This window comes from Gorilla gorilla, chromosome 3 (genome assembly GCF_029281585.2).
Source record: "Gorilla gorilla gorilla isolate KB3781 chromosome 3, NHGRI_mGorGor1-v2.1_pri, whole genome shotgun sequence".
Taxonomy (NCBI): Eukaryota; Metazoa; Chordata; class Mammalia; order Primates; family Hominidae; genus Gorilla; species Gorilla gorilla.
Genome location: NC_073227.2, coordinates 174,184,331 through 174,207,472, shown reverse-complemented (window position 1 = coordinate 174,207,472; position 23,142 = coordinate 174,184,331). Strand labels below are relative to the sequence as shown.

General features: G+C 43.1%; 1 protein-coding gene across 1 annotated transcript in view; it reads right to left on the bottom strand.

The window, feature by feature from the left end:
• TRIM2 (tripartite motif containing 2) overlaps positions 1–22,215 on the bottom strand; it is a 187,252-nt gene extending 165,037 nt beyond the window's left edge. The window contains exon 1 of the mRNA XM_019025647.4: positions 22,060–22,215. The gene's annotated coding sequence lies outside the window, so the exon portion shown is untranslated. The remainder of the gene's footprint in view (positions 1–22,059) is intronic.
• Between the last annotated feature and the right edge of the window lie 927 nt (positions 22,216–23,142).

Genomic DNA, 23,142 nt, shown 5'->3' with positions numbered 1-23,142 from the left:
CAGCCTGTCTGATCTGTGGGCAACAAGGCCCTGCTCCTTTGCACACCCGGTGGGGGCAGGGGGCCTGACCAGGAGCCAGAGAAGCCCACACACTAACAGCGGGTACTGGGAGGCCTGGGAGGTGCTTATGTCCTTCTCTCTCTGTTCACCCTGAGTCTCAGGACTGATTCCTGGATCTTATACCACGAGAGGAAAGAAAGAGGGAAGGGATGGAAAGGTCTGGCTTTCCTGGCAAATGGAATGCATCAGCCACACTTTCAGGGAGGGCCACCGTTCTTACACTTCTGGTGACTCTAAGTCAATGGCACTGCCACATCTTCAAACTGCAGTGCCATTGACTTAGAATCACCAGAAGTGTAAGGAGAAGGAGAAATAAAACCCATAGGCAATGCAAGGGTTTCCACTGAAAACGGTGCTGTCATTAAGATGACAGCCCTTGGATGCTAGACCTCAGACCTTCGCTGCTGGGTGGTGCTCTGCCATCGGGCACTTCAGGCACCCACGAGGGCTACTCCCACCTGGGGGCCTGGGGCTTCTGCTGCTGTCCCTCCTGTGGCCACCTTGAGAATGTGTTGCTTGCATTTCCTTTTGTTTTTATGTATTTATTAATTATTATTCTTATATTTTGAGACACAGTCTCACTTTGTCACCCAGGATAGACTGCAGTGGCGCGATCTTGGCTCTGCAACCTCTGCCTCCCAGGTTCAAGCGATTCTTCTGCCTCAGCCTTCTGAGTAGCTGGGACCACAGGCGTGTGCCACCACACCTGGCTGATTTTTGTATTTTTAGTAGCGATGGGGTTTTTCCATGTTGGTCCGGCTGGTCTTGAACTCCTGACCTCAGGGATCCACCCGCCTTGGCCTCCCAAAGTGCAGGGATTGCAGGTGTGAGCCACCACATCTGGCCTTATTATTATTATTATTATTATTTTGAGACAGAGTTTTGCTCTTGTCGTCCAGGCTGGAGTGCAATGGCGCGATCTCAGCTCACTGCAACCTCCGCCTCCCGGGTTCAAGCGATTCTGCTTGCCTCAGCCTCCCAAGTAGCTGGGACCACAGGCGCCCACCACCACGCCCAGCTAATTGTTTGTACTTTTAGTAGAGATGGGGTTTTACCATATTGCCAGGCTGGTCTCAAACTCCTGACCTCGTAATCCACCCCCCTCGGCCTCCCAAAGTGCTGGGATTACAGGTGTGAGCCACTGTGTCTGGTCTATTTTTTAATTTAAGAAAATTTAAATAGAGGTAGGGGCTCACCATGTTGGCCAGGCTGGTCTCAAACTCTTGGCCTCAGGCAATCCTCCAGACCCCAAAGCATTGGAATTACAGGCGTGCGCCACTCCATGCCTGGCCTTTCTGGGCTTTGAACCTGATAGTGCAGACACCAGTGCTCTGCCTTCTGGGCCCTTCCAGCACTCCCTCCTCAACACCTAAGCCTTGAGTGTGCGATGGCACAAGTGCAGGTGAGGGCGATTAGAGACACCTAAACCCAGGCCGAAGGGTGTCACTTTGCACTCCAGCCACATCCCCATGCCATTAGCTGGTAAGGAAATTTTTGAAACCTGGTTAAATCAGGGGTGATAACATGACATCAATCATTTTGCACTGTGCGCAGGTTAAAATCCATTCTCTTCCCAAGCCCCTGGGGATGTGGCCCCAAGGAGCCCTTCTACCTCCCACATTCATGCAGTATGCTTGTTTCTCTGGCTGTAACTCACTGAGCTCTTTGCTGTCTCTGTCTTGAGCCCTTGTTCCTTCTGCCTGGAACACTGCTCTCCAGATCTTCATTACTGAGGTCTCAAAATGTTACTGCTTCAGTCCTTCTCGAACTACCCCCTCTAAAGCCACCACCTCCCTCCCCTGATCCTGGTTATTCTCTATGTTCCTATCCTGTTTTATGGCCTCTCATCACTTTCCAGCAGACAGGGCACTGGGATACCACTGTATCTCTGGCATCGGGCACAGGGTGGGCACACAGTGGGCATTCAGTACACATTTGCGCTGAATGAACAATTATGATCTAACCGAGAATTCCCAAATCTCCTGAAAACTGAGCATCAACTCCCTTCCAGGAAGTGTTTCCAGAGTCAGTTAAAAATCACTGTAATAGGCTGGGTGTAGTGGCTCATGCCTGTAATCCCAGCACTTTGGGAGGCCAAGGCGGGCGGATCACGGGGTCAGGAGATCGAGACCATCCTGGCTAACATGGTGAAACCCGTCTCTACTAAAAATACAAAAAATTAGCCGGGCACGGTGGCGGGCGCCTGTAGTCCCAGCTACTCGGGAGGCTGAGGCAGGAGAATGGCGTGAACCCAGGAGGTGGAGCTTGCAGTGAGCTGAGATAGCACCACAGCACTCCGGCATGGGTGAAAGAGCAAGACTCTGTCTCAAAAAAAAAAAAAAAAAAAAAGAAAAAATCACTGTAATAAATGCCGTGGTTTCTAAAAAAAAAAAAAATTACTATCATAAAAGGGGAGGTGAAACTATGAGAGAAAATACAAGAGACATAACCAAATACACTGTGCACATAATTTCCATTCTGATTCCACAAACTAACTGCAGAAAGACACCTTTGAGGTAATCAATTTGAATATGGTCTAGGTATTACATTATATTTAAAAATTATTGTTAATATTAGGTATAATAATTCCATGGTGGTTACTTTTTAAAAACCCTTATCTGTTAGTTATCCATAGTGACATATGAATCAAAGTATCTGAGATTTGCTTTAAAATACATTAGCAAAAAAAAAAAAAAAAGCCCCAAAACGAAAATATGGCAAAAAGCTGGGATGCGGGGAGGGACAAGGCTGGCAAAATGTTGGTAACTGTTGACACTGAATTTGGATTCATGGAGGTTTCATGCTCTTTCTACTTTTGTGTAATTTTCCAATTTTCCAAAAGAAACATATTTTAAATGTCACTGAAGCCCTTAAACCAGGACGTACTATCTTTTTTTTCCATTAACCAATCCAATTCATATATATATATATATATTTTGTTTTGTTTTATTTTGTGTTTTTGAGATGGAGTCTCGCTCTGTTGCCTAGGCTAGAGTGAAATTATGTGATCTCAGCTCACTGCAAACTCTGCCTCCTGGGTTCAAGTGATTCTTCTGCCTCAGCCTCCCAAGTAGCTGGGATTACAGGCACCCGCCACCATGCCTGGCTAATTTTTGTATTTTTAGTGGAGACGGGGTTTCACCATGTTGGTCAGGCTGGTCTGGAACTCCCAGCCTCAGGTGATCTGCCTGCCTCAGCCTCCCAGATTGCTGGGATTACAGGCGTGAGTCACCACGCCTAGCCTCAATTCATACTGATTGAAACTTTGCTGTGTTAAAGTGTGCTGGTAGGATTTGTGAGGGGTGCAGAGCTACATCAGACATGATCAAATATCAAATATATACAGGATAAGTATCTATAGTAGTTTACATTTGGCCACCTGGGCATGGAAAACGCTGACCCTTCCCAGGTGCTGGATATGCTGATTCAACAAACTCTTGGGACCTGCTGTCCCACAGCCTTGGTCCTAAGGCTAACAACCCATCCTTACTAAAAAAGGGAAGGTGGGACTATGAAAGCTATCTTGGGAAAGCCACTTACTTTTTCTAGATCTCCATTTCCTCATTTATAAAAAGCAGCTAATGGTAGTTATGAGTGTAAAGTAAGATAATAATAGTCTTAGCCTGGTGCCTGCCAAGTCTACTGATCAGGTGTCAGTGGCTATAGCTAACATCACATCTAGTTGGGCAGCCCACCAGTAGCCCTTTGTGTGATTAGAAAAAGGTGTCCTTTTCTCAGGGCTGGCATAGCCCTCAACAGGGTGAAGGGCTTGATGAGCAAAGGGACAGCTGTTTTTACCCCCTGGCTGAGCTCCCTGGCATAGGGTTCAATCTGGACATCATATACAGGGCCTCTGAGTAGGTTTCCCAGGCTCACCTCATCCCCACCAAATTTCCCAAGAGGAGTAAAAGCTCCAGGGCTTGCCTACAATTTAGCTTGTGGGTGAATGTGCTCAGCATTCAAAAAGCAGTTGTGTGGTACTAACTAGCTTGTGTTTGGGGGTTGCTGTGGCATAACTGCAGAGTTTTTTTAAAAAGCAACCATGCGGCAGATGCTTTGCAACTAATCTGCTCCCTGCCGCCACCCCCAATACCACCCCTTTTATAGCCACAATGCCCTGCACCATCAGCCTGAAGCTCACTAGGCTGGGGTCCGGTTAAATATGCCATTCCTAGTGTTCAAGGGATACCAGACAATTATATTGATTAGTTTAAAAACATATTCTAATGAACATATTCATACTCACTGAAAAGTGGTGATAGAGATGGTAACGAATTTGTCAATGTAGATTAACTTGTTTGTTACAATCAGAATGAAAGTTACTGTATAACTGAGGTTGATTAAACCTTGTCTTGTCTCTTAGCCTTCATTCTCCTTCTCCTCCACCTCCCTTTTCCCCCTCTTCCTCCTCCTTCTCCTTCTTCTTCAGTAAAAAGGCTAACACTGTTATCCTCGACAATCAGGCCATTCACTTCAGCATGTATTTTGCTATGCAGTGGATTGAAATGTACCATCCACATCCCAGCTGCAGGCGCCATGAATACATCCATGGATGGCCACACAAGTGCACATCTGTTCTTTAGATGCAGATGAAGTTAGAATGTGCCTGATCGTGTAGACGGCCATTGTGGAGAGACACGCGTCTCACTCACACGAAGTGCTGTGCTATAGAGGAAAATGAACATGGTTCACGTATCCCATATTTAGGCATGGAAAGATGCCACACGTAGACATTTGGAAATCTTGAAAATTCAAGTACATTCCAATTATAGACTATGTGCAAGTCTGGAGGAATATTTCACAAGGTTGATTCTTTTGTCAATGTTAGAGTGAAGAATCACAGAGAGCTTTCATCAATATTAAAATCTTTACAAATTCTATGGCTTAATTTTTTTGTTTTTTAGTAAAACATCATATAAATACATATACATTCATATATACAATATACACACACATACAGTTTTATATATTTACAAAACTTGAAATATGCCAGAAAAATGATAGGTCAAAAAAATGCTACCTGAAATAGGCAAGTGAAATTAAATCAAAAGTCACATACCCAGGTAGATCATAATAAGAAGAGCATATTACACAGTTTATCTTGGAATAATCTGATAACTAAGCCTGCTGTCTCCCAGAAAACAAACGCAGGGAACTGTTAAATAAAGCAAACTGGATAGGTTCAATGTGTACATTAAAGCATCGTGTGGGAGTCTAAGTTTTCTGAGGCGGGTCAGTCACAGCAAAGTTTCTTTCAAGACTCTGCCTGAAATATTGGCCCCAAGTGTGTCGTAAGTAACAGCCTCTCCACTCTTCAATATGTATCAAGTTCTTGAAGAGAACAAGATGCCTCCACTGTGGAAGGATTTTTTAATCAAATGAAACTCTTAAAGAATTTTGAATAAGTGTTAGGTTAGAGCTGAGAAGAATCAACACTATGAGAATGTATTTTAAAGACTTTTTTTTTTTGAGATAAGTCTCGCTCTGTCATCCAGGTGGGAGTGCAGTGGTACAATCAGCTCACTGCAGCCTCAGCCTCTTAAGCTCAAGTGATCCCCGCACCTCAGCCTCCTGAGTATCTGGGACTACAGGCATGTGCCACCATGCCCAGCTATTGATTGATTGATTGATTGATTGATTGATTGATTAGTAGAGACGGGGTCTTGCTATATTGCTCAGGCTGGTCTTGAACTCCTAACCTCAAGTAGTCCCTCCCAAAGTGCTGGGATTACAGGTGAGTGCCAATACACCCAGCCTTAGAGAACTTCTAAAAATGCAATTAAACCAACTGCTATATACAAATATACTTCCTAATTTAAGAAACACTATTTTATACCTTTAAGCCTACTCAATTGATTTTCTTTGATTTTTTTTTTTTTCAGAAAAACTTCTTTGACACTCCCTTGCTTCCCCACCCAACTGGTTTTATTTGAGAAAATGAAAAAAATGTTTCGAGTTATTTCCCATAAAGTCTCTACAGTGTTAATCCCAGGCAATCATGATTATCTAATTTGTTGTTATTAAGATCATTTTCATCTAACTCTGTGGTTCCCAGTGCCTGCCTTTGGTCACTGCCTGTCTTTGGTCACTTTTTTCTCTAGTTCCAAAGCAATAAATGCTCTTTGCAAAAATTCATATAACATCCTACCACAGAGAAATCATTACTTAACAATTTAGTATCATGCAAGATGGTTTCCTAGGAAAACATATTATCAAAACAGTGCCTATTAAAACAAAACAATTTATGTAATTTATTATTTATTTTGCCTTCTTACCAAGAATATATCATGGATAACTTTCCTTATAGAAATATTTAGTTCTATATGCTCATTTGTGTGTGTGTGGTTGCGTAGCATGCTATTTTATGAATGTAGCACAATTTATTTAACCAATTCCCTAATGTAGGTAAATGAATATAAACAAATGCAAAAAAAAAAATCCTTGTACACACACCTTTGTAAATTTTTCCTATTTAAAATGTTTACTTATAAGTAGCTGGCTACATTTTCTCTATTTTTAAAAATCACAAATAAACCAAGAATTAATTAATGGCAAATAAACTGGCAAATGAGCCTCAGAAAGTACATGTTTTTATATTTCATGTTATCCAACACTTATGTGTTTTACCATTTCCTGTGCTTCCAAGTCAGAAAGTCTGCAGAAGAGAAATTCTGGACAGAGGGATTCAGGATCACTTTCAGCAACCCCTGGAAGCCTAGGACCACTGGTGGACAGAACCTCATGCCTGTGTCCTTTAAATTAGGCGCTGTTTGTGAAGGTTTGACCTAAGTCTGCGCTCTTTTCTCCTGCACTTTTCTCCAGGCAATTGTTCTTCTCCTTCCAGTTACTGTGGAGGGTGTAGGATTCACTGCACTCCCATAGTTTTATACTTGTCCCAGGGGCAAAGGGAATTAAGAGCTGAGAAAGATCCCATGCTATTTGTAAGTATGGTGGTAAACTGAAAATAAATAACTTGGTAAGACTGCGAGAGTAAAGTCAAACATGAAAACTGAGTAAGACTTCAAAATAAACATTGTCTCTTTGCCATTTTGTTGGACAGTTTTTGATCTTTTTGTAATATAAAATTTTCATTCAGGACTTCTTTCCATGTTGCAATTTGCCATTGCATCATCTTCAAATCATGGTATGTTTTTCAATGGGTTATTTGTTTAGAGACTTTGTTCCTTTTCTTATTGCCAAATTCTGTGAACAATGAATTACTTCAGTGGGAAACACCATACCATCTTCGCGGCAAGATCATGTGTGCAATTGTATTCCTTTGTGCTTTCATTGGTTTGGTTATGTGTTATAAAAGAAAGCATTCTTACCGTACAAAACTGATAGACCGTGAAGAAAAGAAATAAAATCCAAATGTGTTCTTTACCTCCCTGGACACTGTGGTATTCACCTTTAGTGTGGAGTCACCAACTGCAGGGCTTAGGGAACTTGACCAAGGTCATGCAACTAGTAACTACCAGAGCCAGGATTTAAACTCAAACATTCTGGCTATAGGGTCCATACTCTTGAGATCATTATGTGGCTAATTTTACCACACACACCCTGCCAGCCCTGTGGTTAAGTAAAATGCTGAAAAATTAACAGCCTCTATTCAAGAGGAGAAATTTAATCTGAGGTCTCCAGACAGACCCCTGGGAGGTGGAAGCATACCAAACTGAAAGCTGGAGATTAAAGTGAAGTCTATATACTGAATGGTAGGCATTCCAGATTCTGTTCCATTTCATGCTCCTAGAATGGTGGAAGTCACTTTTATCTACCCAAAGCAGAAGTATTCTTAGGAGGCTTCTTAGTCTTAGAAGAAACTAAATGGTCCCATTAAAGAAAAATACATCTGGGCATGGTGGCTTAAGCCTCTGTAGTCCCACCTACTAGGGAGGCAGATGCAGGAGGATCACATGAGCCCAGGTTGAGGGTAAGGTTGCAATGAGCTATGATTGTGCCACTGCACTCCAGCCTGGGTGGCGGAGTGAGACCTCATCTCCAAAAAAAAAGAAAGAGAGAGAGAGAAAAGGAAGGAAGGAAAGAAGGAAGGAAGGAAGGAAAAGAAAAGAGGGAGGGAGGGAAGGAAGGGAGGGAGGGAGGGAAAAATCCTTCCAGCGCTGCCTTTTGGGATCACCCAAAGAAAAACCTAGATTACTGCCAGATCACCCTACAAAGGTCTTGTCCCAATTACCAAACCCATCAATCACACAAAGACTCCAATCAAGTGTTATAGAACCTCACTCTTAAATACGAATGGACAGTCAGAGATCACTAGACATTTGTGAAAATAAGAAGTCTGAAACAAATAAACAAAAAAAACAAATGGAAAAAAGGAACTCAAAGGACAAAGAAACAATACAAGGGGTAGAAGAAAAGTTTTTTAAAATTCACTATATTTAGTATCTTCAGAGCAAAAAAAAAGATATTGCATCCATGAAATAAGAACAGGATATTTTTTTAAAAAAGAACAAGGAGTGAGCCCTTGGAAATTGAAAGTTTGAAAAGAAAAGATTTCAATGGCATTAAAGATAAGAAAATTAGAGGATCAATCTAAGTGGTGCAGTTTCCAGCCAACTGGAGTTCCAGAAGAGAGAACAGAGAAAATAAAAGGAAGAAGATTAGCAAAGATAAAAATAGAAGACATCTTCCCATAAATGAGAGGCATACATTTCCATATTTAAAAGAGCCAAGTGATAAAAATAATTAATAGAAAAACCCCTCAAATCATGGCAAGTCACCAGGAAATATGAGAATACACAGTAAGAAAAAATAGTTCACAAGGAAGGAAAAGGAGAGTGAGGGTGGCTATGGAGGACCCAGCAGCAATGGTAGAGACTAGAAGGAACACAGGGCATAGTGGAGAGTGGTACAGAATCATGGAGTCACCCACAAAATTCTGAAGAGAAACAATTTTTTACCTGAGGATTCTATATCTAGCCAAACTAAGAAGCGTCAGGGTAGAATAAATAAATTTTGAGACTTTGGGAGGCTTAGATGGGAGGATGGCTTGAGCCCGGGAGTTCAAGACCAGCCTGGGCAACACAGTGAGACTCCATCTTTATAAACAAACAAACAAAAATAGCCAGGCATGGTGGCATGTGTTTGCAGTCCCAGTTACTTGGGAGGCTGAGGCAGGAGGATCACTTGAGCCCAGGAGGTTGAGGCTGCAGTGAGCCATGATCATGCCACTACACTCCAGCCTGCGCAACAGAGTGAGACCCTGTCTCAAAATAAGTAAAAATTTAAAAACTAAAAAGCAAGGGGCTCAAAAATTACCTTCAACGTATCCTTTCTTAAGAAACTACTGGAGGATTTATTTAAGAAAAACAGAATTAAACCAAGCAAGGAAAAGATATGGGGTTCTAGGAAAAGAGAATCTAATATAGAAGAATTACAAAAGCAAGCCCCAAACAATAGCATCTTGGGGCAGAAATAAAACCAGTCCAAATTGGGGTGGGATTGAGAACTAAGAGAGGAAAATCCCAGAGGGAGTGGAGAAGTGGAAACCATAAAGTGTCGGGAACGTTTTGAATTAAACAAAAAACTTTAATAATCGTGACATATCTGTTGGAGCATTTGAAGAAGACTAACAATAAACCCATAGAAAATCTAGTAGAAAAAAATGAAGTAATAATGAGCTCTGGATAAAACAAAACAAAACAAAATCCAGCCTATAAAAGGAAACACAACTATAGTAAACTACTTGACTCAGCAGTGACAATATTTACATGGTCCTAGTAATATAAATACAGATGTAATCAAGACTTGTACTATAAGTAAGTTATAGGAAAGGAAAGACAGAAAGTAGAGTGTAGAAGAGAAAGCTAAGTTCTCATCTACTATAAGTGAGAGTCAACAGATAATACAAAAAATTGATCAATAATCAGTAGTATATGTATATCCAAGGACATTTCAGGAAGGATATGGGAGAGGCTGGTAATACTGGTTGCCTGCCAAGAGAAAATTCGGGAGGCTGGGGACCAGGGTAGGAAAGAGACTTTGATTGTTTTTATCTTTTTTTTTCTTGAATGTTGAACTATGTAAATATATTACTTACTTGAATAAAAGAAGGAAAAATGTAAGAGAAATAGCAGAAAGAAGACAATTTTTAGAAACATGGAAGCAACTAGCAGAAGAATGGCTAAGAATGTTGAAAGGGGCTGTCTTTAGGGAGGAAGCCTCTTTTAGTAAGGAGAAAAGAGACTGCTGTATTTAGATATAAGCTTTTAAAAGTACCATCTTATTTTTAAAAATTAAGTGCATGTGAGCTGAGCATGGTGGTATATGTCTGTAAATGTAATCCCAGCACTTTGGGAGACTGAGTTAGGAAGATTGCTTGAGGCCAGGAGTTAAAGGTTACAGTGAGCTATGACTGCACAACTGTACTTCAGCTTGGGTGACAGAGGGAGACCCTGTCTCAAAACAAAACAAAACAAAACAATAAGTACATGTGTTTATATAAGTAAAAAGTTATTAAAACAAAGTTAGAATATGAGAACTGCTTCTTTTCGGGGAGAAGTTAGCTTAATTGTACAGATAAACTAAATTAGATAAACAAAAACTTGCCACAATAAGAAATCTGTGCAGTCCCAAGCCAAGTGAGCAAAATGCTAATATCACTAATAACAGTTTTTTTGTTTTCCCACAACATTGTCTTAAAAGGTACAGTCTAAAATGGATTTGTATGTGAATAACAAAAATACAGCTTAAATCACAAAGCAGGGATATGTTTCCTAGGCTTCTTTAGTTTGCAGCACGTTTTAAGATGTAAATCGGCTGAGCACGGTGGCTCATGCCTGTAATCCCAACACTCTGGGAGGCCGAGGCGGGCAGATCACCTGAGGTCAGGAGTTCGAGACCAGCCTGGCCAATCTGGTGAAACCCCGTCTCTACTAAAAATACAAAAATTAGCCAGGCATGGTGGCACGTGCCTGTAATCCCAGCTACTCCGGAGGCTGAGGCAGGAAAATTGCTTAAACCTGGGAGGCGGAGGTTGCAGTGAGCTGAGGTCACTCCATTGCACTCCAGCCTAGGTGACAGAACAAGACTTTGCCTCAAAAAAAAAAAAAAAAAAAAAAAAAAAAAGAAAATGTAAATCTAGGTTTACACTGGGTGCAGTGGTTCATGCCTATAATTCCAGCACTTCGGGAGGCTGAGGCAGGAAGATAGCTTGAGGCCAGGAGTTTAAGACCAGCCTGGACAACATAGTGAGACCTCATCTCTACAAAAAATAATAAATTAGCCAGGCATGGTGGCTCATGCCTGTAGTCCCAGATACTCAGGAGGCTGAGATGAGAGGATTGCCTGAGCCCAGGAGTTGGAGGCTGTAGTGGGCCAAGATTGCACCCTTGCACTCCAGCCTGGGCAACAGAGCAAGACCCTGTCTCAAAGAAAAAAAAATGATGTAAATCTAGAAATGGATCCCATTATAATTTTAGAGAAGCAATAATCTACAAGTTTCAGATATTTACAGTAACCACTGAGTTGCATTAAATCAACTAAACAAAGTAGTCAAATGTGGCTACATACACTCAGGTAAAGGTTATCTTTTTCCCACAAATTCTTAGAAAAACTAGGGTCTTACATGATAGGATTCCACTTCCAAAAAATCTTACCTCTTAGAAAGACACCCTTTTCACCCTCAGTTCTGGAGAGCATGGTACATGTCCCAACCTGTTTCTTTAATTCACATAATTCAGTGGTAACTGATCACTTGGGCACAAGTGGCCACATGAGAATTCCCCTCAGGTGGCATCTTGGGTTCAAGCCCTATAGTCTGTTGGTGCTGCCTCACTGGAAAGAAGAGCTCTTCCTATTACTGAGGTGTGGTGTAACTCAAGGCTACAACAGAGGCCAATGCCTGAAGTCCACTTGCTCTGCCACAGTTCAGAAACTACTGTTTCTCATTTACTCATTCACTCATTGTAATGGCTAATTTTATGTGTCTATGTGCCTGAGCCATGCAGTGCCCAGATATTTGGTCAAACATTATTCTGGGTATTTCTATGGGGGTCTTTTTGCCTGAGATTAGTGTTTTCATCAGTAAAGCAGATTGCCCTCCATAATGTGGGTGGGTCTTATTTAACTAATGCAGGTGTCACTAGAACAAAAGGATGAATGCTTTCCTGTGTAAGAGAGAACTTTCCAGCAGATGGTCTGTGGACTTCAGCTGAAGCATCAGCTCTTCCTGACTGAAGGCCTTGGAATTGGAACTCTGGCTTTCCTTGGGTCTCTAGCATGCTGCCCCATCCTACAGATTGGACTTGTCTATCTCCATAATCATATGAGCCAATTCCTTGTAATAAATCTCTGTATATATCAATATCCATATCATCTATATCTATATCATCTATATATCTATATGTATATATCTCCCACTGGTTCTGTTTTTCTGGAGAACCCTGATACACTCAATCCAAACAAGTATTTCTTGAAGATGTACTATATGCCAAGCAGTAAGCTAAATGACTAAATGCCAGAATAAAGAGTTAAAACTACAGTCCTTACCCTTGAAAGTTTAGAAATTTGGCAAGAATGCAGACAACAAAAAGCTTTTCCTTAAAGTAAGCTGGCCAAATTGGTCCCACGCAGACAGAATGTACACACGAATTTCATTTAGGAGGTTTATGCTTAATCATAATCAGAGTCTGGCCAAATTTGCTTAAGCACTCATTTTTTTCTAGTGGATGGAAGTTTCCAGTGAAATATTGCAACTTTTTGTTCCCTAATAAGTTAGCTGCAGAGGACAATTGTACATTGATTTGCTCTTGATCCATGGAGCAATCCTTGCTAATGCTTTTGTGTGAGTCTTAGACATAATTGACCACCTTGGAATACTGCCCAATATTCAGTCATCTAGGAAATCTGTTGGACCTGCCTTGTAGCAGTTGGCCTGTGAGAACCAAAGGATACAAAGAAAACTAATAAGTGTACTAGCATTGTCTGTGAGAGTTCTTTGAGCATGAAGCACTCACTAAGCAGGGAACTCCAAGGGGAGCAGAATATTCCCAAGGATTCTGCTGTGCATCACGTCATATGCAGAGTATATCAGGAAAAGCAATGGCTTTAAAGTCAGACAGACATGACTCCAACTCCTGCACCTGCTTTTTAATAGCTAGCGACTTTGCAAAATGTACTCAATCTCTCTAAGTCTCAGTTTTCTCATCTCTAAAACGAGGATAATAACTTTTCATAGGATAACTGTTAAGGCTGAATGGGATCATGCATGCACAGTGACAAGAATGATGCCTACCATATAGCACGTACGTTCAATTCATGGAGGTTCTTTCTAGCACAAAGCTTTTGTGTATATTTGATTCATCTCTGTGCTTGTAAAAGCAGTAGGGGCTGGTTATAAACATTTGCTTGCAAAGTGTTTCTGTATAAATACAGTCTCCATCTCAAAATTTAGTATTGCGTTCTTAGAACAAACAAGCTATTTTAGTTTAAAGTACAACAAAATCTTTGTTCCTCGGAATACTAGAGAATGAGCAGTAAATGGATGTCCGAAGAGGCTGGCCAATGAAGAGTTAATCACATTGGCAAGAGGAGCATGCCTGGTCTTCCTCTCCCTCCCAGGGAAACATAAAAATGCAATTGAAAGAACAGAAATTGAAGTCATTATTGTTTGTGAGCCGGAGAGCTAGCTCCCAACCCTCCCCTCCCCTTTTTAAAAATGAAGCCTGGCCAGGCATGGTGGCTCACTCCTGTAACTGCAGCACTTCGGGAGGCTAAAGCAGGAGGATCAGATCACTTCGGCCCAGGAGTTTGAGATCAGCCCCGGGCAACATACAGAGACCCTTGTCTGTATGAAAAAAATAAATTTTAAAAATTAGCCAGGTGTGGTGGTGCATGCCTATAGTCCCAGCTACTTGGGAGGCTGAGGTATAAGGATTGCTTGAGCCTGAGAGGTTGAGGCTGCAGTGAGCCATGATCACACTACTGTACTCCAGCTTGGGCAACAGGGTGGGAACCTTGTCTCCAAACAAACAAACAAACAAACATCCCTTGAAGCCTAGATGGCCAGCATGGTGGCTCATGCCTATAATCCCAGCACTTTGGGAGGCTGAAGTGGGAGGATGCCTTGAGGCTAGGAGTTCAAGATCAGCCTGGACAACACAGTGAGTCCCCATCTCTTTAAAATGAGGCCTGGAAAACTCTAAAAATCCCAGTAGTAGCTCACAAGACTTATTTGTTTCCTTTGGAGAAGCTAATGAGATTGGTGATTTTTGCTTGCCTGTCTCAAAAGCGCTTATTTCTAGAACCTTGAAGCTTTGTTGAATCTCCGATTCATGTTTGTGCTTGTAAAAGCAGTAGAAAAGTGTTAGATAACACAGCTTACTCTACTCAATTATAATGCTTAACAAAGACTAACTCAAGGGAATTAAGGAAAGGGGAGAGGGAAAGCAGGGGAAATTTTCAGAGAAATATTTCACTTAGAAGGTCATAAAAAGATGGTTCAAAACTGCAGTGTAAAGATTGTAACTGACTCATATTCTAAAAATTGCACTAAACAGTTCAGGGAAGTTGTAAAATAGAGATATAACAATGGAAACATTACTCATCACCAAACCACAAGCATAGCAAAGTTGTAACTCTTACTTAAAATAGCTAAAAATAATGGGTTGTGGGAAAATATTCAAGAATAATATACTAATGGAAATAGACGATCCTACGTATTTGATAAATATTTTCAAGTACTGAATTTTTTCAAAGTTTATTTCTCATGGCATCAAATAGTAGGCATAGCTTATTACATAATTAAACTCGGAGCTACTGTTAGCTCTTCAGAAAGGCTGGAGATAACACAATGCTGACCATAAACCACATGGTTTACTGACAAACCATCTTGGGAGACAGTCTTCTTACAGATTTAGAAAAGTATATTCAAATTTTCATGAATCTTTTCAAGTATTAAAGTTTGAGTTACAAGCACAAGAGAGAAGAAAAAAAAATCTAAGCAGAGATTCAAAAGGTCATATAAGAATTTTTAGGCTGGTGTGGCTCATGCCTGTAATCCTAGCACTTTGGGAGGCTGAAGCTGGAGGATCGCTTGAGCCCAGGAGTTCAAGACCAGCATGAACAACATGGAAAGACCCTGTCTCTTCAAAAAATAATTTAAAAAAATTAGCCGGGTGTGGTAGTGCACACTTGTGGTCCCAGCTACTTGGGAGGTTGACGCGAGAGGATCACTTGAGCCCAGAACCAAGCAGTAGTGACCCATGATCATGTCACTGCACTCCAGCCTCAGCGAGAGAGTAAGATACTGTCTCTCCAAAAAAAAAAAAAAAAAAAGATTTTGTAAAAATTCAATGAACTTCTAATGTAAAGTGGTATAAAAAAGCTTTCACTTCCTAAAGCCACCATAGGGTGGCTTCATATGGTCTTGAGAACAAGTTCAAAGTCCTCATTCTGATATTGAAGTAAAATAGAGTTCCATTTTATGTCTTTGTCCTGAAAAAAATACTCATCACAGATTAATCATCTGTATGCAATGAACAGTGCCAGACACTTTATATCAATTTTCTTTAATCCTTAGAACAACCTGCAATGGCTCAGTTGTTCATTTACAGATAAGAAAACTGAGACACTGCATCTTAAGCAAATTGCTCAAGGTCACACACCTTTGAAATACAAACCCCAACCACTGGTCTCCAAGAAGAAAGCCTGTCTTCTTTCTCCCCATATCAAATGAGTTGCCAAATCCATGCTCCTGCAGCCTTTTGAGCCACTGCTCAAACTGTTTGCCTTTAGGTGAAAAGTATTTCCACCTTCTCTGCTTACCTTTCCAGTTCTAGATCACCGCTCAAAGCCCTAGAGCCAGCACTCATAACCTAATTGCGTCCAAGAATATCAGTTTCCCCTCTTCTAGCCTTGGTGTAGAACAGGCTATCCGCACCACTTGTCCCAGCATTTGATTAGCCAGTCTAGCACTCCACCTGACACTGTCTTTGTTTTATTTTTTATCTGTTTTTTTTTTAATTGTGCAAATCTTTCTTCTAAACATGATGGCAAGAGCTAATGTTTTAAAATTGTCACATGCTTCCTTTTCTTTTTTTCATTCTCAGTAGGAACAAGAGTGATTATTTAACAGACTTAAAGTTTCCTGCATTTTTGTTGCCCATTACATATCACTATACCTTAGGAGGAGAATTTACTTTTTGATTTGCCACTATACAATGATCAAAATAATCTACTTTAAATAAAATTTCCAATGAAATTGTTTTTACAAACTAATTATAGTTCATAGGATTGCATAATTGAGCTTTCCTAATATTCTTACTAATTTCATATAACAAGAATTATTGATCAGGACGGGGATGAATTGAATAGTTGCATTTTAGCCAACAGTATGAAATTTCCCCTTCGTTGATTTTTCTGCTACCACCACAACAAGGTTCGAAGCAATAGACTGGGGTTTTACCTTCTCTCTCTGTCCCTGGACACACTTAAGTAGATCTTCCATTAAGTAGTCAATTTGTCAAAAAGAAAGAGCCAACAGGAAAGCTCTAGAATAGAGAGGCAACCGGGTAAACTACCTCAAGAAAAAACACAAACTGACTGTGTAAACCCTGGCTGACAAGCTCATCGGCCAAAATTCTCCATAGGGAACCTGTCATTATCAAGCCAGAAATAGTCAGAGCCTGGCATTCCAGGTGCCAGTGCAAAGCAGTGGATGGTATTTAACCACTGCCCTGGAAAAGAGGACAGGAATACTGATCCCCAAGGTTGGTCTCATGCCTGAAAGGAGCATGTAGGAAGAACTTTGTGTGCAGCCCATTTTGGGGCACAGCTGTGAGGCTGCTTAGTGGCTCGAAGCAAGGCACTATGAGACTGTTAAATGGGTGTCAGAGCACCCCACTATTCATCCCCTGCTCCTCAGGATCTGGTCTAGCTGGGGGCAGAGGGTAATGCAGTGGAATGTGCTAATCTATGATTCCAGGAAAAGAATCAACCACATTTTTTACGCAGTCACGAAGAGAGAGGGAGAGAGATTATTCCAGGGTAGAGCATCTCAGCCCAAGCCTATGGTTTTGGCAACTCAAAATTGGGGCTGATGTGGCTTCTGCTCCTCCAAGAAACATATTTCTGTGTTTGACAACCAGAATCCAACCAAACAGCTGGATCTTACTTCCTTTCCTTTTCCCTGGGCCATTTACACATTCTAACTTCAAAACTCCCCTTACCTTCTCATTGATAGTGAAATCTTTGGACCACAAGCCAAAGATTTGACTTTGGAGAACCAAGAGGCTGGCAAAAGGACTGGAGACAGCATGGCCATGGCTTTGGGGTTTTTTTTTTTTTTTGTGACCTTTGGAGGGGAACCTGACACCTGCTCATAGTCACTCTGGTTTTGCCTGCTTAGCCTGTGGGAACTGAAAACAGGCAGCTGCTTAAGGATGTTGATTTAATTTATATACAGTGCAACCTTGCTAAACAACGCTGTTTTGAACAAAGCTGGCTTCTGTGTATCAGCACTGGAGTAAGTGCCCATCTCTTCTGCACCACATCTCTGCCACCTTGCACACACAGGTCTCTCTGCCACCCTGGAAGGCTGTCAATGCCTCATGATTGGGAAGGAAGAGAGGTGTCACCCTGGTCTTAGCACTACAGCAGGGTGGGCAGGCAGGGGCGGGGAATGCTAGAGAGGCAGGTGATCTGCCTTCCTGTTACTTCACCACCTGGCCCCACCATCCAAAGTACAACAGCCCTAACCCACAGGGGAGAGGCAGGGAGAATCCAGTCAACTCTCAGTGCTAGTCCGCCTGGATTTGTTGTACCTCTGGTTAAGATATTCTTGTCTGTGCAGAGAGGTGTCGATTGCTCCTCTTTGGTGATGGAGACATACTATACTCCATGGCTTGTGTGGCTTAGAGAAGGCTAGAGGGAAATTCAAGAGATGAGCGAACTGGGAATTTTAGAGTCTCATTTGTAAGAATCATACTTCAACAATGGTGCTGCTTATAAGCTCATATATATGATCAATCCATACTCCTCCCCTCCCCTGCAAGAGATGGGGCACCAGGAGGCAGCTTCAGGACACTTCCCAGGCCTCCTGAACCCCATTCACCCCATCTCCATCACCAGTGGAGGGAGCAAGGGAGCTGTGAGTGGCGGATGTCAGGGAGGTGGCAGGCGTGGTTAAGAATGGTTAGAATTCTCACTGTCTCAGAATCTCCAGGGGGCAGCCTCCTTAATGTACAGCCAGGGTAAGATTAGGGAACTAGAAACGTTCCTTTATTCAAACAATCCAGAGAGATCTATGGAGGGGTAGACACTCGGCCAGGAAGACATGACATGCCTTTAAAAAGACTGAGGCCAAGAGATGTTTCTTCAGGTTAAAAAGAAAGCATCAAATAATAAAACTGAAGCTAGAAGAGGCCCCGGGAGAGCTCCCATTCACACCCGTTACCCACAAAGAAGGCAAAAGTCTGGTTGCAGTTGCCTATCTGGACGGGGGGCCAGCTTCGGCTGGGGTGTTTTGTTCAGCAAGCACGAAACATTTTAAAATGCTTTACCCTTAATTAGTTGCCAACCTCTAAAGATCTGGAGATGTCATATTCACAAATTTAAAAACCAAAAATTCCAGCTTCCCTTGGCAAATCAGAAGATCTGGCAAACATTGAGTGTGGCTCACAGCTGCCTCCTCAGCAAGTGAACCCCAGCAGGTCCTGGCCCTCCTCGGATATCTATGCTCCCTGCCTGGCCCTGCAGTGGTAGACTTTGTCCTCTTAGGCATGGACCAATGTTTCTCTACCTAGTGTTTTGCCTAGGGAGCTCCTAGAACATATCCATACCTGGGCTTATACCAGTTAAGTCAGAATCTTGGAGTCTGGGGAAGGATCCAGGCTCAGAGGAGTTTTTAAGTCCGCAGGTGATTCTAGCCTGCAGCTAGGGTAAAGAATGGCTGGGCTGGGGCCATGAAAGGCAGATGATAAATTGTTCACTTCTAGACGCCTCTTGGTGGTTAATTTTACTTTTTCGCCATTTTGTAAGTTTTTCATTATATCCAATCAAAATCTGGTTTTCTCTTACTCCATCCTTCTCAGCCCCTCACACATTTGACAGTAACGAAGTCGCCACTCCACCTTCTCTCCCTAAAACAGCCTCAGTTCTTTTAGTCTCTCCTCTTTCCACCTCATTATTTGATTTCCCCATTCTGAACCCCTTCCCTCCAATTTCTGCGTATTCTTTTTAAAGTACAGTGGACAAAATTAAGAACAATACCCTAACCATTATTTTACTAGAGTAGAATTCAGTAGAAGTATTTATTTCTAGTTTTGATGTCATATGTAATATTTCAGAATCACATTTCTTTCTTTTAACAACACTTCTACTTAATCATCATCTGGTTTTTATTAACAAGAAACTCATGTGCAAAACTCTGAGAAACCCCACTCCGAGATGGAAAACCAAAATTTGGGACAAATTTTTTCTTTCTTTCTTTTTTGAGACGGGAGTCTCACCCTGTTGCCCAGGCTGGAGTGCAATGGTGCGATCTCGGCTCACTGCAACCTCTGCCTCCTGGGTTCAAACAGTTCCCCTGCCTCAGCCTCTCTAGTAGCTGGGATTACAGGTGCCCACCATTACGCCTGACTATTTTTTGTATTTTCAGTAGAGACGGAGTTTCACCATTTTGGCTAGGCTGGTCTTGAACTCCTGACCTCACGTGATCCGCCTGCCTCGGCCTCCCAAAGTGCTGGGATTACAGGCGTGAGCCACTGTGCCTGGCCAATTTAGGGCAAATTTAAGCACCAAATGTCAAGCATTATTTTTGAGGCAGACAGACATCAATCTTTCCCCAGGGCCATAACCTGATAAATAAAATTAAAGAGACCATATGTGTCCATATGTACACCATATGTGTACAAGCAATTGGTTAGTGTGTTTTTAGGCAAATTCTAAGCTATACTGATTACTACTTTTCTGAGGATTATTATATTTTAATTTTTCCACTTTCTAGTCTTTCTGTCTTTTCTACTTGCTCTCATTAAGCCAATCCTCCAATGTCAGGTTAAAAGAAAAGCTGCTTGGTGGGAGATGGAAGACACGCAGAAATCGTAGCCTATCTCTTAGGCTAGGAGTTAGATATTACTTTGATGGATATCTGATATTATCCTGTTACACCCATTATATGGATGAGGAAACGGAGACCTGGAAAGTTTAAGTAGTTGTTCACTGTTCATTGCTCACACTCCCAACACAGGGTCCTGGCTCTGGTAAGCCCCTCTGGGGAAGGTGAGGTCTTCCATTGGCTATCAGCCCCTGACCGTGGAGGCCAGACATCACATCAAGAAACCTGAGCCTCAGAGACTGCAGTAGTTAGACTTCAGGTCCCCTAAGAGAAGAGCCTGCCTCTGTATCACATATTTGGGCCTCAGCCAAATCAACACAGAAATGCACTTGAAACATTAAACAGGACGTTCTGAAACCACGTGACTCTGTGAAACGCTCCTCGGAACCTTTAGGGAAGGGCCAAGTTTCTTTAAGAAATGTGTAAACGACAGAGACACACACCCTTGCATGATGCCAGTTCTGTAAAATTAAAACCTTGTCTGGAATTAAATATAAAACTGAGTTGAACTTCAAGATTCCTTTTAGCAATCTATAGTAAGGAAAAAAAAAAAAAAACCCACACCCCCTCACACTCGTATTTTGGGGAGAAAGGAGGGAATTGAGGTCTTTTCACTTCATGTCTGCCCTGTTAAACCCCTTGTGCGAAGAGAAGGAAGAAACGAGTTCTGGGCGCGGCGAGAGACTGAGGCCTGCAGTGCTCTGAAATCCCAAAGGCGCTGAGATCTCAAAGAAACCCGGACGCGCCCCCTCCGGGGCCCGGACTCAGCGACGCGCGCTGCTCCCTGAGACGCCGCCACGCCCGTGTCCCTGCAGGACCGGCCGCAGCCGCCACTGCGCAGCGCACAAAGGTCCCCACGGGCTGGAACGCTGGCCTCATCTCGTTTCGAGCCAACCGTAAAACGCGCCTTCTCTCCATCTTCAAAAAGGGCCGGAAAGATCGGGGGCGGGACGGGGCTGCCTGCCCTGGCTGCCTAGGCCAAGGTTATTTCCTTTGTGTGTGGATCCCCAAAGCATAGGGCGGTTCCAAGCCCGGCGCTGGCAACCCTGCACTCAACGCCCCCGTCTGCAGCCTTCCGGGCTGTCGCCTCCTCGCCAGCGCGCACCACCTCCAGACGAGGCGTGGCGACGCGCGTCTCGGGGCCCTCCTGCAGCCCCGCAGCACGCGCGCCCGCCTCTCCTATCCCTGCCTTTCCGTCCCCGCCACCGGTCTGGAAGCTTTAAGCGCCTAGCCGCCTGCCAGCAGCGCGGGGGACACAGATACTCACGTTTCCAATTGTGTCCCGAAGCGCGCACTGCCCCCGCCGCTGTAATTAGAAGGACAGGAAAGCGCTCTGAGAGCTGCCTTTCAGGCAGCGAGAGGTGACAAGCAGGAGACCAGCTGAAAGCCCCTCATTTTCTGCAAGCTCACTCAAAATGCTCCTCAGTGCCGCCAGCGCAGCTGCCAGGTTTAATAACTGTGTCAGACCGCCCGCCCCTCCCCCACAAGGAGCCACAAAGATGACAGGCGGGGAACTAAATCCGCATGCCCAGCCGCAGTCTCCCGGCCTCAGCCCCAGCGACGCCGCCGCTGGAGTGACTGTGCAGGGAAAGACCATGAAAAGGTGCAAATGCCAGCCCTGACCTAGGAATTCTCCAGAGACCACTTCCTTCACTCCGAGCAGAAATCGGATCCTTTTCCCAACAGTATTTCTGAAACAAAACAAGAGGCAGGCGCCTTTCCAGTTAACCTAACATGCATTTCAAATGCAAAAGGCTCTTTCGCAGCAACACTCGTCCCTATTTCTACTGGATTTCTGGGTATCGGTGGGATATTCTGCGCACCATGCAAAGCGTAAGAAGCTCATTCAACTGCTCTGCTCCCGTTTTAGTCGCGCGCACCAACGCTCGTGTCTGTCCCCAGGACCCTGGCCAACAGAACCTTACTGTCTGAGGGGGCTCCTTGGCAGTTCCTCGTCGATTTGGACCATTTCCAAAGCACGGGCAGCTCCTCGATAGCGACTCAATCTTGTCAAGCAGGAAGGAATCAGTGGTTCTGTTTTGCAAGTGGAATATCAAAGTACTCCACCGAAGTTAGAATTTTATAACATATATATGTATGTATATATATATATATATATATGTATGTATAAAAAGACTGATCCCGAGCGCACGGCAGCCCGGCGACCACGCCCCAGGCCCCGAATGCCCCGACTCCGCCCAGAGAGCCCTTCCCCGCGAGGCCCAGCCAGCCGCACCTGCCTCTGCGGGGGGTGGTTTCCCTGGAAACTCCGGAGAGCCTGTTCTCCCTCCAGACACGCGGTTCCCTTGACAACTGCGACTTAGCACTAGGCCTTCTAAGAAGAATGTCCATGAATGCCTGTTTTAAATCACAGATTCAAAGAGATTGACGAGGGTGGTTGGGCAGGAATAAGACAGCAGTGATTTGGGGGAATGGAAGAGGGGCCGCGCGAGCCTGAGTGGGGTCAGTGGCTATCGCAGGCGAGGGACTGCGTCGCTCGCCCTTCCCTACCAGTGAGTTAATACCTGGCTTTAGAATGAATTCCATCATTCGCTTCGGCTTATTTCCTTTTCTCTATTTATTTTCCTTAAGATACTATTTAAACAGTTATTTTGCACTGACAGAGCACTAGCTGGCTCCAGGTAGGAGTGAGGAGAAGCCCATAAAGATGTATGAAACAGAGGTGAGACTTCGTGGGAATAATATTTGGCTATAGATGATCTCGTGCACAGAAATTCAAGAATTGTTTCAAATACAGTCTTGCATCATCAGGCCATGATGCTTATGAAATTTCACTCATGATTTCAGTCGGTTTCTATGGAGAAAAGAGGAAGTGTAGATGAGACTATGCATATTTATTAAACATTTAAATGTTCACATGCCACCTGGTTCCTTTTGTTTTGGTTTTGTTGTTGTTGTTTGTTTGTTTGTTGAGACACAGCTTCACTCTGTTGCCCAGGCTGGAGTGCAGTGGTGCCATCTTTGCTCACTGCAACCTCCGCCTCCTG